The sequence below is a fragment of the Pavona decussata genome, unplaced genomic scaffold (genome assembly GCF_977016875.1).
Source record: "Pavona decussata unplaced genomic scaffold, jaPavDecu1.1 SCAFFOLD_3, whole genome shotgun sequence".
NCBI classification, from domain to species: Eukaryota; Metazoa; Cnidaria; class Anthozoa; order Scleractinia; family Agariciidae; genus Pavona; species Pavona decussata.
Genome location: NW_028145427.1, coordinates 565,453 through 582,500, shown reverse-complemented (window position 1 = coordinate 582,500; position 17,048 = coordinate 565,453). Strand labels below are relative to the sequence as shown.

At 37.3% G+C, this 17,048-nt stretch overlaps 2 protein-coding genes and 1 pseudogene across 6 annotated transcripts in view; 2 read left to right on the top strand and 1 right to left on the bottom strand.

The window, feature by feature from the left end:
- LOC146489752 (contactin-associated protein-like 2) overlaps window positions 1–17,048 on the bottom strand; it is a 229,053-nt gene that overhangs the window by 152,568 nt on the left and 59,437 nt on the right. The window lies entirely within an intron of this gene.
- The window catches only part of LOC146489756 (collagen triple helix repeat-containing protein 1-like), a 74,792-nt gene that overhangs the window by 54,463 nt on the left and 3,281 nt on the right, over window positions 1–17,048 (top strand). Inside the window, exons 2-3 of one of the 2 annotated variants that reach the window (XM_085094153.1) lie at window positions 15,902–15,995; window positions 16,876–16,954. The gene's annotated coding sequence lies outside the window, so the exon portion shown is untranslated. Of the gene's footprint in view, window positions 1–15,901; window positions 15,996–16,372; window positions 16,955–17,048 lie in introns of those variants that run through there. The other variant, XM_085094212.1, reaches the window with a different exon arrangement.
- On the top strand, window positions 4,832–6,607 carry LOC146489757 (collagen triple helix repeat-containing protein 1-like; annotated as a pseudogene). Its single transcript, XR_014859439.1, has 4 exons — window positions 4,832–4,849; window positions 5,034–5,143; window positions 5,385–5,708; window positions 6,071–6,607. The product of XR_014859439.1 is annotated as a collagen triple helix repeat-containing protein 1-like (transcript).

Here is a 17,048-nt window from a genome sequence, read left to right as displayed (position 1 = left end):
CAAATCAGATCTTTTGCCAACAAAAATTGATTCGCCAAATCGCTGGGAATGTTTAACTCTTTTTCCATGCACATTTGTTTGGGAGGTTTTGTGACTAAAGCTCGTTCGTGCATACGCTGTTGTCATATTAGAGTTCTTTTATCGAAAGAAAACAACACGCTATGATAAAAACTAGATGATTGGTGTTCCGGCTAAACACACTTCCCATTTGATAAGTTTGTCATTAAACTAGTGGTCAAAATTACATTTCGTTTGTTTAAGAAAACACATAGAAACGAAAATGAAGCAGTTCATTGGATATAGGGAACAAATATCACATGAACGTTTGTCACAGCGGATGTCAGTTAGGAACAACTGAAGATAATGGATATCAATGCAAACTGGTGGGAACACGAAACAGGAGTCATAAATAATTATTGAACTGCTTTCGAAGCGTAGGTCATCAACCAACTCTTAATCATGAGGAATAAAAATTATCAGGGTTTTACATTACTAGAAGGAACAATTCGGAGGACATTTAGAGGTAAGGGATCGTTTCACATTTTCGCCGCAAAAATCAGTGCTACCTGATATTCGCCAATTAGAGCATGTAACTCTAATACATCATTGGCGAATGCTTCATCTCACAGAGTTCTGTGTGAAGGTTGATCTTGTCTGTTTCTAACAACAGAATTATTGGATTTAAGCAAAACAATTCTGTACTTCTAGGTCATATATACAGTAAGCCAGTGACAATTATTCGTACGGTTCGCAAGCCACGATTGGCTTCAGCCTAATTTAAGTATATCAAGCAAGTTTGAGAGAAGTATACTTCCCGAAAAATTGTGAAATAAAGTATGAAAACGTTTATACGTACGTAGCACAGAAAAATCCAGTCGGCAGCACAGAATCGGGGCCCACTCACGCATTGCTCACCACTAGAAAGAAATTGAACTGTGTTCCAAATACTCTTAACCATGTGCGTGTACAACCGACCGGAATACGACTCACATATAAACATAATTATACATGATATAAAAAAAATCCGTCTTTCTCTTTCGGCATTACCAATTGATACTTAGTTTGCTATTCCTTTGACAGATGCCATCGCGCTGGGTCCTTCAGTCTCCATATGGTTTGAAGCGATTGGAAGTTTATAGAATGTTTGGACCAACAGAGAGCAACCGGCAAACTCTACTGAAGGTCACTAAAGTACTCTGTTGAATCAGTGAATCAATCATGCAGGAAGTAAAATGGTGAGTAATTAGAGTGAAAAATATATTGTAAACAATGCATGTTCTTCTTATTCCAGTCAATAAGGTATACAGAGAGACTAAAAAATCCACAGTGTACCCGGGAAATAAATCTAAATAAATAAAGGAGAACCGGTCAAGCAGCAACTCGAGAAATCTTCGCCGTGTTAACGACTAATACAACCACGACGATTAAGACACTGTATCAACAAAGCTACAAAGGTTGTCATCTTACTTCGCTTGATTTTCAATTTCAGTTGTCAGATGAGCTGAGAAATATTAAATTAGCTTTACGCATTTTCTTTTACAACTTTAAGCGGCTGAGCTACTACCATGAAGGCTGATTTTAAAATTGCGAAAAGGGTCGTCGGAATTTTTATTTTCTTAAAACTGAAAACATTATCGATAGAATTAAGTGTTGATGCTTGCCATTCTTAAAACGTAATTCAATAAATATCACATTACCTAGACAATAAGATTACTGTATTTTGCGCGATATTCCGGAAGAGATTCTTCCACAAAACTTGACAGACATAAGCAGAAACAGGAAGCAACATAAAGGCTATCTTATAGTTAAATGGAGGGAAAATAATTACAAACAACATAAAGCTCCGATTTGGATAATCTGAAATCTAATGCGTCTCAAATCTAGAGAATATTAGAAGTCTATCACAGCGTACTTATTCACAGTTCGCAGTTTGTTCCGTAAAATTGAAAACAGGACATGAAAATGCTTATACTTATCATCGATGGTCCAGTCCACAGCACAGAGTCATCAGAACCCTGGTTAGTTCTTGCCTTGCACACTAATTTAATTAGCATTCAAAGGTTTTTTAAATTGTATCCCAAATCTTCGTTTACTATTAGAATAAAATTTAAGGCGCAAATCTAGTCACCGACCGAAATTGAACACGGATCGAGTCAAATGTTCCTATTTTAAACGCCTGATTTTTTAAATATGACCTAGCTTTGTGATTTTAAATTTTTTAATATGATTCTTCGATTGATGTTGCAATGGTCAGTAATTCGGGCGCAATATATATTGTGAACAATGCATTAGTCTCCTTTTCCAGTCTAAGTCACCTGTTCTATAAAATTGGCGTTAAAACTGAGACGCTCACAGTGTTTTGGGGAAATCAATACAACATCAAGTGTGGTTTAGAGCCAAAATGGGATCTTTGTAAGCGTCTGTTCTAATCGAGAAGAATCAGATGTCGTGTAAACAACATGAAAACGTCCGTAATCTTACTAAATTCAGATAAGTTGAACTATTAAAGTCGACTTGAGAAAAGTGTAAGCGGCTCCACCATGAAGTATCTAATATCTACCCGCCTTAATTATTATAAGGATTATGGCTGTTTTGACAATGTTGTCCCAATGCAATTAATAAGTTATAAAACATTATAGGTCGCCGTAAGATCCTTAATAAAACGCAAATCCCTAAATTCACCGTATCTGGAAAGTGATATCAATGTATTTTGTGCGCGAATCCATAGAATCTCGCATAGATTTCTCACGCACTTTCTCGTACAAAACGTAATAGATACAAATCTGCTGAAAATTCAAGTTATTTTATGAGAGTTAGCGGTTAGAGGTAAGAGTCTTTCTTAGTAAAGCATCAAAAGTATCATTTAGCTTTTAACGTTGCTGCTTCGAGTTGCTGAGATTAATGCGACACGTGAAAATTAACATTCATTGTTTAAATTAAGCAAAATAATGTAAAATATATATGTAACTACTTAATTTAATAATCATAAAAATGCTCCATAATCCAGATATCTAATTTTTTCACACACACTGAATTACCCGTTGTGGGCGGAAAACTTTCATAGTCGATGGTGAAAGCTTTCCGATCTCGAAATAAAAAAAAATTCACAAAATTCATGACGATTGTGTGAAGCAGATGAGATAACAAGACAAAACGAGTCATTTGATTCGACGAATCGGCGTTGGACCAAATTGACTCTAGCAAATAACATCGCTGGTTAGAAAAAAGATAATCGATATGTATATTCTTTAAGAAACTTGTTCTGACGAGAAATTTGAAAAGCAGAGGAGGCAAAAGTTAGGATAACAAGAGGAGGAAGTATCCCTGTTAACTGCGAAGAGAAACAGCAACATTCGTGGTGTGAGTATACCATTTGTTTTTTATTCTTTTACCATTTTAATAGTTAGCATAGCAATAACGCTATTTTCTAATATGTAGGTTTTGGTCTCTTGTTCACGGCAAACAAAGCAAGCTTTAGTCACAGCTCAAAGGTAAGTTTTTTAGATGTGCAAAATGCAGTATTTTCAAATATCAACCTTTGAGTATGCGGGGATTATCATGGGAGCTTTGACAATTTGAGAAATACATTGTCGTGAAATTGTGTGTCTGTAGATAAAGCATTGAAGGCCATATGATAGGCGGCCTGTTTTGTCGTGTGTGTATATTATAATTATAGGTTATTATAAAAATCCTATCGAGTCTCAACAGAAAGAAATCTATTGTAGGTTTTGGATTGGAAAATAGAGTGGGATCATCTCTTCTCCCTCTTCGTGCGAAAGATGATCCGGTACTTAGTACAGAATGCAATGACCTATAAACTAATATACCATTCACTCAAGCTATATGAATTTTGAATTTGATTCCATGCCTTATTTTAAAAGGAAAAGCGAATGAGAGATAAGATAAAGAGAGCGTCGCTAAGCCCAACTAAGAGATCACAGTGAACGTAGTGTTTCGCTTTTGGGCAGTGTAAGAAAAAGCATCGTTGTCCTAATTTTGTTGTATTTTATCCATTGCTTCATGCTAAGAAGTAAACCGAATTTTCTCCTCCATTTTATTTTCGCTCAGCTTCTGAGACACATGACTTTAAAGCTGAATGAATAAATGATACATGATAGTTGTTGAAAGCTTTGTGAATTTCCGATACGCTAATTCAGTCTCACAGTAGCTCATCATTTGAAATCGTGAACTGTACGTTGCGTTCTTGTAGTTTTTTCTATGCACCATGATAAATTCTCCATTTACCTTTTCAGTAATGTCCGTCTTGTTTAAATGTCACGAATGGATCATTATTGGGTCATTTCCATTTCTTTTATCAAGTTTTGATAGGTATCTCTTTGTATTGGCATAAAATACGATTGACAATAATAGATCTTGATCATGAACTTAGATCAGTTTAATGTTCAAAATGGAGACTAGAACTTGCAAAAGAAAGAATTCCTTTGTTTTAACTACAAACTGAGCGAGAGATCGGGATGTTGATACGAATTTGGAAGCCACTAGCACATTAATAAATAAAATTCAATAAGTTACATTCAAATACGTTTACGAACTTGTAAAACTTTGCTCGTCCTATTTTTGGCCTACCACGTAATCTTAGCATTCAAACTATTTTTAACCCGAACATTATTTAAATAAACCCAATGGACTTGAACTGTTACAAGTCATATGATTGGAACATTGTCAATTTAACCAATAAGAACGAGCAACATATTTTTACATCTGATGCGTAATCAACTCGTAAACCTGTTTTAACGTGAAAGATGTCAAGTAATCCCCAGGGTAGAGGTAAAATGGTAAACCGTTTTGTACTGAGAGTATCATTTGCTTCCACCGTCGCAGGATTAAGGTAGGCGCTTGATCGCTAGATATCAGTGATGAAGATGTATAGGGCTTATATTGATTAACATCAGTGAATTAAACCAACGACACTATTTGGAACTAATTCAGTTCATTTCATGAAATGCGACAGTTATTCAAGTTGAACTTAGGTTGGCTATGATTTATAAACTTTGTTATTGTTCATTTTACAGCTCAGCAAATATCGATGGCGCGATTTCTTATAAGCTATCCACTGACTATCATGTTACTCGTCACCTTCTGCTCTGCAAAGGACAACAGCAGCAGTAAATCACGTGACAAGGTGAGTTTATTAAACTAAAATAGGAGCTGCCTAAAAAAATCTGGAGTAATAAAAGCATCTCTGAGCCATGTGCCAACGGACAGTAAAGAGAATCGAAATAACCTAAATAAATTTCAATTTCTAATAAAATAGATTCACTTAAACATAAACGTTAGATAACTTAGAGACAGGAATAGTTGTAACGGCTTGAATTATATTCCGAAAAAGCTCTAATAGCATTATTTTTTCTGCATCCTACCAGCCTCCTTCATTTTGTAATGGGAGACAATCCGGGACTTGGACATACATGGCATGTGTCCCGGGATTCCCTGGGGCACCTGGCCGTGATGGACGTGATGGAGCCAAAGGAACCCTGGGTAGCCCAGGAAAGACTGGACCCCAGGGACCACCTGGCGTGGAAGGAAAGAAAGGAGCAAAGGGAGAATCTGGGATCCAGGGTCCCGCCGGCCAAAAAGGACAGCCAGGGGACAAAGGCGACAGTGGAACTCCTCGGCTGTCTTCACACATGAACTGGAAGGAATGCACCTGAAAAAAAAGGGACACCAGAGATTCAGGCGAGACATATGTGAGTGACTTTCCATCATTTCTTGATAAATAATATTTTTCTTGTCACACCCTTACTACCTTGATGGGAACATAAAAAAAAAACCTTATAAATTCCGCAATCTCTAATTTTGTATCCTTGTAAGTTCTCCTCGCAGATAACAATAGTTGTAATTTCCAAAGATTCAGGCGAGATACGTATAAGTGACTTTCCATCGTTTCATGATAAATAGAGTGTTTCTTGTCACACCTTTACTACCTTGATAAGAACATAAAAACCATATAAATCCAGCAATCTCTATTGTATCTTTTTCAGTTCTCCTCGCAGATAATAAAAGTTATAACTCCCAGTTCATATTCATTCAAAACCATTTTTTAAAACAGCACTGTGAATTCATGAAGAAGTACACAGACACTGCCCTCCATGTCTACTTTGCTGGTAACCTCAGGATTTATGGCTGTGACCAGTGTTGTAGCCGCTGGTATTTCAAGTTCAATGGCGCCGAGTGCAGCTCTCCCGGGTCTATCGAGGGTGCATTCTACATGCGGACTGGAAGGAACCACGATCTTCACCGTCACCGCCACATTGAAGGTCACTGTAATAACATTCACAAGGGAAAGGTGTGAGTAGGATTCTGGGTTGGAAAGTGTACCACTGGCCACAAGAGTGCTGACGCCGAAACAGGCTGGGGTACAGTGTCCCGGATGTTCATTCAAGAGGTGCCACAAGCTCAGCAGTAAACACGTCACAGGTGATCAACTGGACTTTTCTTTTTTTTATAAATATTAAAAAAAAACTGTAGAAAATTAGTAAAAAAGATGCAGAAGAACACTGCAGTGCTGATTCATCGGAAATCATGGCAGTAAGTTTGAAGTTCAGTCTGTATCAGTTCACCAATAAAGTCCAGGTATGTTGATAAATGGTGGCTGTAATTTGTTTTCATGATCATATATCAATTGGAATCCTCTGGTGGTTTAATTTGCTGTTAAAGAGTATTGCCAAACTCCAGTGTCAGATTCTTTTCAAAACACAGCAGCTTCAAAGAAATGATTGAAATCCTAAATCTTCACAGCAACTGTTATAGATTTCATTGCACTGGGTGCAAGAATATGTTAATGATCCTAGCATAATCAAAATGAAAACTTCTACAGAATAAAATAGATTTAAGTTTTTCCGGTGTCTTTCAAATCTGATGACTTAAAGTCTATGTCACGATACACAATATGTAGATGACTCAGGTGGCAACGTGCTACGTTTTGTTTTGATGCTGTTGATTCGTTTTCTTTTTACAATATACGTCACGCGTAACCAGTATTTCTTAGAATGAATTGAACATTCGAATTCCTCTTTATAATGTCCAACATTTGAATGGAATGTTGAACATTTCTCTGGAAATCTTTCCGAATAAGTCGCATTAACTGGAAAAAAACAACAATTCGAAATACAATTGTTATTATTGAAACAACTAATGGTTAGTAATGTAAAGAAAAATATATATCTTTATACTGTCAATAAACTAGGGAAATTTCTCCCAGAACTCTGAAATCTCGTTGGCGATGTTCAAAACTGACATGAAAATTTCTCAAACTCAAACACCAAAAGCCAAAATTCAAAAGCCAAAGACAAAGGAAATCTTGCACCGAGACGTGTTTGCAGACCTGATGAAAAACTCCTCGTTTTTGCTTATTTAATTTCGCCTTCAAAATCAATTTGTTTGAGAAGTTGTATCAAACACTCGTCACAGTGTTTCATCACAATATCAAAAACCTCGAAGTTCATCAAAAATACTCCAAACCACCGGTCACGTGGGATGTGGATCCACTGTAAAATAGTAAGCATACCTAAGCAAAGCAACAAAAAATTAATCACTTGTATCACATGTCCATCATGTTCAGACGATGGGATGGGAGGGAGAGAAGAGGAAAGCTGCTCTTCTTTGCACTAACGGTGAAACGCTGACAGTTTTGTTTTTATGGGTGGAGGGGCGGGGGGAACATCTCAAATTAGATGCGTGCACCAACGAGTGTTGCGATGCCTTCTCCCTTCCAGATGTCGTTACCAGGCCTCTTCAGTTTCGTTATTTTATGCGAAGCTTTCTCACTGCTTCTTCCAGAAAAACAGTTAATTTTTTTTTTTATTAAATTCGGAAAATACCGTATGGCATGAAGTCTTTTTTTAAGGATGCATTTCTTCGATGTTTGTGGGTTTTTCAGGAATTGAATTTATTCCTAGTGGAGACAACTGATCAGAAACTAATAATCGTTATAAAACGAGAACCTTTGTACGGTATTTTCTCAATTCAATATTGCTTTTTAAAAAGGGAAAAGACGTTATGTAGACATGCTCAAACGGGTTTCTGTATAAAATAGTGTTATTGTAGCAGCGCAGGAGCAGACATTTCCGGAAGACAGTTTCGCGAGAACAAAATTTCGCTGGAACGTAAACAAGAACCCACTAAAATAATATACCCTTCCAGTGAAGGGAAAATCCCCAGGAACGAGTTAAATGCCATTCCCCCTCCCCCTTCGTAAGTGTTCTTCATTCTCGAGTAGCCATCCCTCAAATAAAAAAAAAGAAAAGAAAAAAATTGAGGATCCAGTTTTAATCATCATTTGACCATTATGGGCTTCCTCACTGTTCCCTTCGTATGTCATCGCCAGCTTCCTTGCTTTTTTTCCTGTTTTTCTCCATTTTCACCTGGACAAATTCACTCTGTGCTTGAAGCAGGCCATCCTCATGACCTTTCTAAGTATCCTTGCTCGTGGAAAAAGGTATATTTTAGTATTTTTAGCATCTTTGCAGTCAATCCCCATTGCACTGACAGCATAAACCACTCGACAATTTACATCTTTCCCAGTTGCATTGTTCTGGGGGATTTTCTAAACAATTATGTTGACCAGCTGTAGCCAGCAATTCTGACAAACCACAATCTTTAACAATACAGCATATATGCTGCTCCCAAGGCCAAATCGGCTTGTACTGTTTTCTCGAAGCTCTAAAAAACACAGCCGGAAAAATAATAACTAAGTGATAATTACGACGAGAATAACTATAATAGTAGCACATAAGAATTATATTTCAATTGTGAAAGTAAGCACTTTTTTATTTCGGTGAGAACTGAAATCCCCGTGCTGTTCGTGTTCGAAGTCGCTCAAGCAGATCGAGATTGCGGTCCAAGTCAACAGGGATTTCGCGCAAAATGGAAGGAGAAAATACGATGGAGAACGTCTTAGGGTGTTCCGTGTTCATTCGCGTATTCTTCTTTGGCGGTCCGAAGTCATTTAACTGTTAAAATCGTTGCGCCACTAGTGACAGAAAGTTACACGCCCTGAACAACCAATAAACGCAATTTAAAATTAATCTCTTCTGAAGGAGTTGTGGACAGTGTGGCCTTGTGGCGTGGTGCGTGGTCGTTAATGCGAAGGTTCCCGGTTTCAAACCTCACGATAAAATTATTATTATTATTATTATTATTATTATTATTATTATTATTATTATTATTATTATTATTATTTGTTTGTTTGTTTTTCTTTTACTTTTTCGCCTTTAAAAGCCAACCACTCCAAAGGCTGCAAACAATTTTCAAAATTTAAACTTTCTTAAAAAATGCAAAATTATTCGAGGAGCTCAATCTCGCTGAAGGGAACGGCTAAAAATCTAGAATGCGGAATAAATAAGGCTCCTTATTAAGCCTTTATGGCTTTCTTGTTAAATACGACTTATTTTTCTAGTCCTGGGCCAACTAACAAACACAATGCAAACAATGTTTTATACCTCTCAGGTCACACTTCATTCCCGCATGGCGTCCACGAATCCTTAGTTGAAGCGTAATTTGATGCGAGTTCTACGTGGACGGTCACCACCAATCAGTTCTGCATTCACGAGTTGGCTCACAGGAGCCTTTGATCTTTCTGGATTCCAATAGTCTGCTTTTCCCGGCCCGCATAGTCAAAACGGTACAAAAATACTTCTGTATTAGGAGGCACCGTCCTTAAGCAAGCCCTTTGGGCTCAACTTTCTAGCATTTGATTGTTAGTTTTTCTTTTCTTTTTCTTATCCTTACTTTCACATGTAAGTTCATCCTGCACTGCACTGTATTTGAAGGCCGTAGCCTGTTTATTAATTTTTATACTTTGCACAAGCACCTTCACTATATTGGCGAGATTGGCAACCTTTGCCAATTATAGTCAACTCCATTTATTCCCGACACCCTCGGGTCCGTGAGTTAGCATCCTGAATAGCGAGAGTCCGTAATAGCAGGAATTTATCTCAGTCAAATGTCTGTAATTCATTTAAACCGGGAATTCAGCTATTTTCGGGGTGTCCGTAATAGCGAGAGTTGACTGTACTGATGTAGATGTAGTAGCAGTATTTCACGTCAGTTAAGTTTCACAGGCACTTTCATTTTCGTTTTGACTCCTTTGAATTTTGATTCCTTTTTGGACAATTCTTTTTCAGTAAGGATTGTTTACGTCCGATTTTTTCCAAGTGTGGTCAAGTGTGAGATACTTGTGCAGTCAACACAAACAGCAAAATAACACCTCGGTTCTATGCAGCCAAGATAGAGATAATCTTGGAAGGGACTGCAGAAACAAGCAAATCCTCGGACTTCATTTCGGTGTAGAATACCCCTCCAAAATGTATTTGTTGGACACGGAAACCATGGTAACGAATATGATTTTAGTCTAGTGGATGTGGATAGGAAATATGAAGCAAATTAGCCGGCTTCGAGCGCACACTAATTTCATTTTTTTAAGCTTCTTATACAGTTTTAGGTAAGATTTTTGTTGTGTAAATATCAAAAGAAGTCCAACCTTGTTTTGTAGTATCCATTCGAGTAAAGCCCTGTCAATATAGACTCGTAAATTCAGTATTTCTTAACCGAATTTCTTCATATTTTTCTTTTTTCCAATGACCTCAGCATTTTAAGGTGTCTGAACACAGTTTTTGCGCGCTTCACAGGTTCAGTTCGTGATTCTATTAAGTGCGCACTAGGGTTGTGGTACGCAAATACGGAGTCGCTAAAGCGATCCCTCAATTTTATATGAAATGGATCACAAAGTTAAATTTTGTTCTTAAGAGTCATTGTCTGAGAAAACCAGGCAGAGGTGAAAGATGGGGGTCGGCCGATTTCCATCAAACTTTCACCATTTAATGTCTGTCCGAAATGATAATGAATGATGCTATTTAACAATTCTCTTGCTGTTGCGTTTCGTAGTTTGACCAACCCCCCTGGTTTTGTCCCTTACTGACCCTGATGTCACGCAAAATATATGCAGAATTTGAAGCTCAATAAAATATATTTCGCCTCATTTCTGTGGACTCATAAAGAGTGCTTGTATTGTTTATCGTCTAAAAAACGTTGTTAAAGGAAAATATCCCGACTTAACATAAAACTTAATTTTTTATGGAATTTTGCAATATTCCTTGCGATCGCGAAAATGTCTTGGGCCAAATCTGAGGCAATTTCGAAACTGTTTTTCTCAGAGGTGCGGCGTTCCTTTCCAAAAATTTCTTGATATTTTTTAAGCCAAATATCTGTTCTCCCAAAATCAGCAAACTCTAACTTGAGCCATTAAAATGCGTTTGCATGAGCCACGCTCGAAGTCAAAGATGACTCGGTATTTTTGCCAATAAAGTTCCACAGCGGGTTTTTCTCGGTTTTTCTTTATTTCATCTTCTTCTTTTTTGGTTTTTTCTTTTTTGTTTTTGAATAAGCTCGATGAAACTATCCTAACTCTTCGAGGTAGAACTTCCCTGGAAGATTTAGTTGAGTGACGCTTTGGGCAGGAATAACATCAAATTGGTGTTAGCGCACACTTGATTTGATTATGCGTGACATGTCACGGTATTTGACAATTGTCAAACGTGATCACAAACAGAACACATTTCCCACTTTTTTTTTACATTTGCATTTTAAACTTGGTAACAACAAGCATTTCCCTGAAACTATATTAAGTCTTGGAGTCAGTCTGTTGTTGATAATTATTAATTAAAATAAAAACAGCATCAAATACCTGTGAAACTTGCCACGGCAAAAGAACCTCCGGTATGTTCGTTACATAACAGACAATTGAAAGAACAACAAATCTTTCTTCTGTAATGCGTTGGGTTCCGCCATAAATCTGAAGTGCTCTTTCTGGTCTGTGGGTTCGCCTTGTGGCGCTGAAGGTGTTTGTCCCTTGCTATCCTGTACACGAGATATTGAATCGCACTGGCCCGTCAATCTTGGTTTGGGAAGAGAGCGTGGCGCGACGGGTTCAAAGATCTCCGAAGCCGATTTGATTCTCAACAGAGCAGGTAAATTTGATGTCCCTGAAGATGAGACGAGACAGACATCACAAGAACCTTACAACAGACTGGACCGGCTGAAAACAGACTATGTGTTTCCACCCAAGTTATAAGGGACAACGAAAGGGTAAAACACAAACCCGACGACTAAATGGCAAGATGTCACAAGGCATTTTTGAGCTGCATAACGCTGTTGTTCCCATCGGTTCAGGTTCGTTTTATGTTAACTGACTGACTGCATACTAGACTCATTTAAAAAATATAAACAATATACCATTTACGGCCGTGGGAACCGAACGCGAAGTTTCCGACATTTGTTTTGTTTACATTTGTTCCGCGGAGTCGCATTATGCCGCCTCAAATTAGACGTATCACAGGTAAACCAATCTTGACCTCCATGCTACACTATTGTATTTTAACAGCTTTTACTCGGAATTTTGGAATAAAGGCGGGAAACATTCTGCCCCATTTAAGTGTTTCTCAATTATATATTAAATATTTCATATTCATCAGAAGAAACTAGTTTTGTTTTATACCAAAAATCATGATTCCTTGTAAAAAAAATACAATGTATTTTTGGTATAAAACAAAACTAGTTTCTTTTGATGGATATGAAATATTTAATATATATTTGAGAGACACTTTAATGAGGTAAAATGTTGCCCGCTCTTATTCCAAATTCCAAGCAAAAGCTGCTTTTAAACTATATCAAAATACAATAGCTAGCATGGAGGTTTAAACATTGGTTCTCCTGTTTAAAGTGGCATTGCGACTCCGCGGAACAAATGTAAACAAAACAAATGTGCTAAACTTCGCGTTCGGTTCCCACGGCCGTAAATGGTATGTTGTTTATATTTTTTTAAATGAGTCTAGTATGCAGTCAGTCAGTTAACATAACACGAACCTGAACCGATGGGAACAACAGCGGTATTGCTGCTCAAAAATGCCTTGTGACATCTTGCCATTTACTCGTCGGGTTTGTGTATTTAATGCACTTTCGTTGTCCCTTATAACTTGGTTGGAGACACATAGTCCGTTATCGGCCGGTCTAGTCTGTTGTAAGGTTCTTGTAATGTCTGTGGCAAACAGTCATGCCTCCTTCTGATCTTCAGGGACATCAAATTTACCTGCTCTGTTGAGAATCAAATCGACTTCGGCGGAGATCTTTAAAGCCGTCGCGCCACGCTTTCTTCCCAAACCAAGACTGACGAGCCAGTGCGATTCAATACCTCGTGTACAGGATAGCAAAGGACAAATCTTCAAACCAACATTTTCAGCGCCACAAGGCGGATCCACAGACCAGAAAGAGCACAGAAGAAAGATTTGTTGTTCTTTCAATTGTCTGTTATGTAACGAACATACCGGAGGTTCTTTTGCCGTGGCAAGTTTCACAGGTATTTGATGCTGTTTTTATTTTAATTAATAATTATCAACGACAAACTGACTCCAAGACTTGATATAGTTTCAGGGAAATGCTTGTTGTTACCAAGTTTAAAATGCAAATGTAAAAAAAAGTGGGAAATGTGTTCTGTTTGTGATCACGTTTGACAATTGTCAAATACCGTGACATGTCACGCATAATCAAATCAAGTGTGAGCTAACACCAATTTGATGTTGTTCCTGCCCAAAGCGTCACTCAACTAAATCTTCTAGGGAAGTTCTACCTCGAAGAGTTAGGATAGTTTCATCGAGCTTATTCAAAAACAAAAAAGAAAAAACCAAAAAAGAAGAAGATGAAATAAAGAAAAACCGAGAAAAACCCGCTGTGGAACTTTATTAGCAAAAATACCGAGTCATCTTTGACTTCGAGCGTGGCTCATGCAAACGCATTTTAATGGCTCAAGTTAGAGTTTGCTGATTTTGGGAGAACAGATGTTTGGCTTAAAAAATATCAAGAAATTTTTGGAAAGGAACGCCGCACCTCTGAGAAAAACAGTTTCGAGATTGCCTCACATTTGGCCCAAGACATTTTCGCGATCGCAAGGAAATTGCAAAATTCCATAAAAAATTAAGTTTTATGTTAAGTCGGGATATTTTCCTTTAACAACGTTTATTAGACGATAAACAATACAAGCAATCGATATGAGTCCACAGAAATGAGGCGAAATATATTTTATTGAGCTTCAAATTCTGCATATATTTTGCGTGACATCAGGGTCAGTAAGGGTCAAAACCAGGGGGGGTGGTCAACCTACGAAACGCAACAGCAAGAGAATTGCTAAATAGCATCATTCATTATCATTTCGGACAGACATTAAATGGTGAAAGTTTGAAGGAAATCGGCCGACCCCCATCTTTCACCTCTGCCTGGTTTTCTCAGACAATGACTCTGAAAGTAACTCAGTTTCTCTATTATGAACTCTTTTTTTTTATCTCCGCGCAAAAAAATTGAGTTCACGAGGAGCTAAGCCTTTTTGCACGCTTTTCATCTTTGCTGTGAAAACTCAATTAAAAACCACGCATGCGTATTTTACCAAAAATTTGTGAGAGTTTTTGTGGAAAGTTACTTTTTCTCAGGAACCGCTCCGTCGTTTGAAATTTTGTGAAATTGGCAAGAAAGAAGTTCTCTAAAAGCGTAACTCGCCGGGAAAGAAAAACCTAAATCTGACAGAGGGTATCTTCACAACACATTAAAGTTCAAAATCAATATTTACAGGAGTTCTCTCTGTTAAAATTACATGAAAGCAGCATAACTATGTCAGTATTTTGTGAGTTTTTCTGGATACAAAAAATGGAAAAAATCTTATGAGTGCATTTTCTAAAAATAAAGGAAACCTATTATTTATGGACGTTTAATAGCTCACCGTGCTGCCATGGCAACGATTGTTCTGTCGTGATTTGTAATACCGTCGTGAATTGTAATACCTGTCGTGAATTGTAATAACACTTGTCGTGAATTGTAATACCTGTCGTGAATTGTAATAACAGTTGTCGTGAATTGTAATAACGTACCTATCGTGAATTGTAATAACCTGTTGTCGTAATTTGTAATAATCCGAGCTGTCGTGTTTTGTAATACCACGTTGTCGTGATTTGTAATAAGTCTTAAGAACAAACAATTACAATGATACTTGTGAATTGTTCGTGGCTAGTCTGACGCGGCGTTTCGTCTCGCCCAAGAGACTCTTCAGAAACCTTCAGAATTTGTAGGCAAACTCTAGCGATATACTGAAATCAATTCCTTTCGTTATAAAAGGAGCAAATATGTTGAAAATGTAAAGAAAAAATATCACCACAAACCAAACACACAGCTAACGTGAACTCGGGATGTAAAATTTCGTTTTCTAAAACTTTTTGCAACTTAAATTTCCACGAGCTAAAGCATCCAAAGAGATCAATCTGTAAAAGCTTACACAAATATGTCTGAGCGGTACAAGGTGATCTGGGAACACAAGAAACAATTAAATATTGAGTCGAGTGCCCCGACGGTATCTGGAAAGTGATATCAATGTATTTTAATTGTGCGCGGATCCACAGAATCTAGCGTAGATTTCTCGCACATTTTCTCGTACAAAACGCAGATAGACTAACAAGCAGAATAGTAAGGCGCCTTAAACTAATAATCCGAAAGTCTGAAGGAAGCATAATATTTCATGAAGAGTGTTGTCATTATAATATTTACATTTTGGATTCTACAGAGATTTGTACATCTACTCAGATTACTGCTACCTTTCATTTTATTAAATTTTACTTTACACAGTTGGAGCCACCGTTCTAATAAACCTTGGAATGGACTTAGTTAGAGAGAGTTAGTAACAACAATCTCAGCCCCAATGTTCCCAGTCTTTTTCCATAAGAATGGTTTTGATAAAAGAGACTAGAAAACAGCGTACACAAATATTATGGCCCAAATAATGTGTATCTCAGTTTTCTTTTACCAGTATAATTACGTATTGATATTTCGTTTTCTTTTTCTTTTACAGATGTTACCGCACTGGTTGTTTAAGTTAACCATTTGAATGAAGGCGATTCAAAGTGTGCATCAGCAGAATGCGGGCAAACTCGATGGAAAGAATGGTTAGTAATTCGAATACAAAATATCAAGAGAGGATATATATTGTGAACAATGCACCCTTCTCATTTTGTTTCAGTCTACATCCTGTTTTGGATAAATCATATATAAAGGATGAAACATGGCTCAGTATCCTGGAATAAATTCAAACTTCAGGTGTGTGGGTTCCAAGTGAAAGCGACACCTTTGGTATGGAACGCGTGTTCCAATCGCGGCAATTCAGCTACTGTTAGGTCTCATGAGTTGTCTTTTGGAGACTTTCTTTTGTCTTCTAAGCATAGTAATAGTAACGTTCAGATCTTAATTCCGCATAAAAAGTGCAAGATTGACCTCCATTAAGGCCATGTCTACCTGGAGAAACAATTTAAGTCATCCTATGCATTTTTGCGCAAATCGCAGCTCGCACAAGAACTGAAAGAAAGATAAAAAGATAGTAGCTGGAAGGCTATTTAAAATCTGAAGGAAAAATATATAATAACACGTATTAAACTCGTTTGAATCGGTGTTTGATTATGAAATTAAATAGATCTGCAGTATAATGTGTCTTAAGCCAAAAAGACATTAGAGTTCAATGGACGTGCAAACCCAGATTCAAAGATTCAAAGATGATTTACTGGCTGTGCTAGGGTTCATAGTCACAATTTATTATAAATGAGAGCGACAATGAAATCGTCTGGGAGCGCACATTATTTTGATGACAATAGTGAGAGGATATTAGAGCTTTCGCATAGCAAAGTAATTTTGATATAATAACAATAAGTTTTACTTTTTGACGAAATTTTAGCTGTTTTCCTTGGTATGTTGTCAGCCGTGTTAGAAATCGTAGCCGGTCCATTCTGTTGAACTAATTGTTATTCAAACCTGTTCTGACGAGAAAGTTGATAGCAAAAGAACCAAGAGTTTAGTAAACAAGCGAGAGAACCAGACTTCTTCAGCTCTACAGAGAAACAAAAAGACTTATAGCGTGAGTACACTTAATTTTGGATTTGCTAATTTTTGGGAATACCCATTGCAATGGCAAACCTAAAGAAAAATTTTCTTGTTTATTCTGAGCTTTA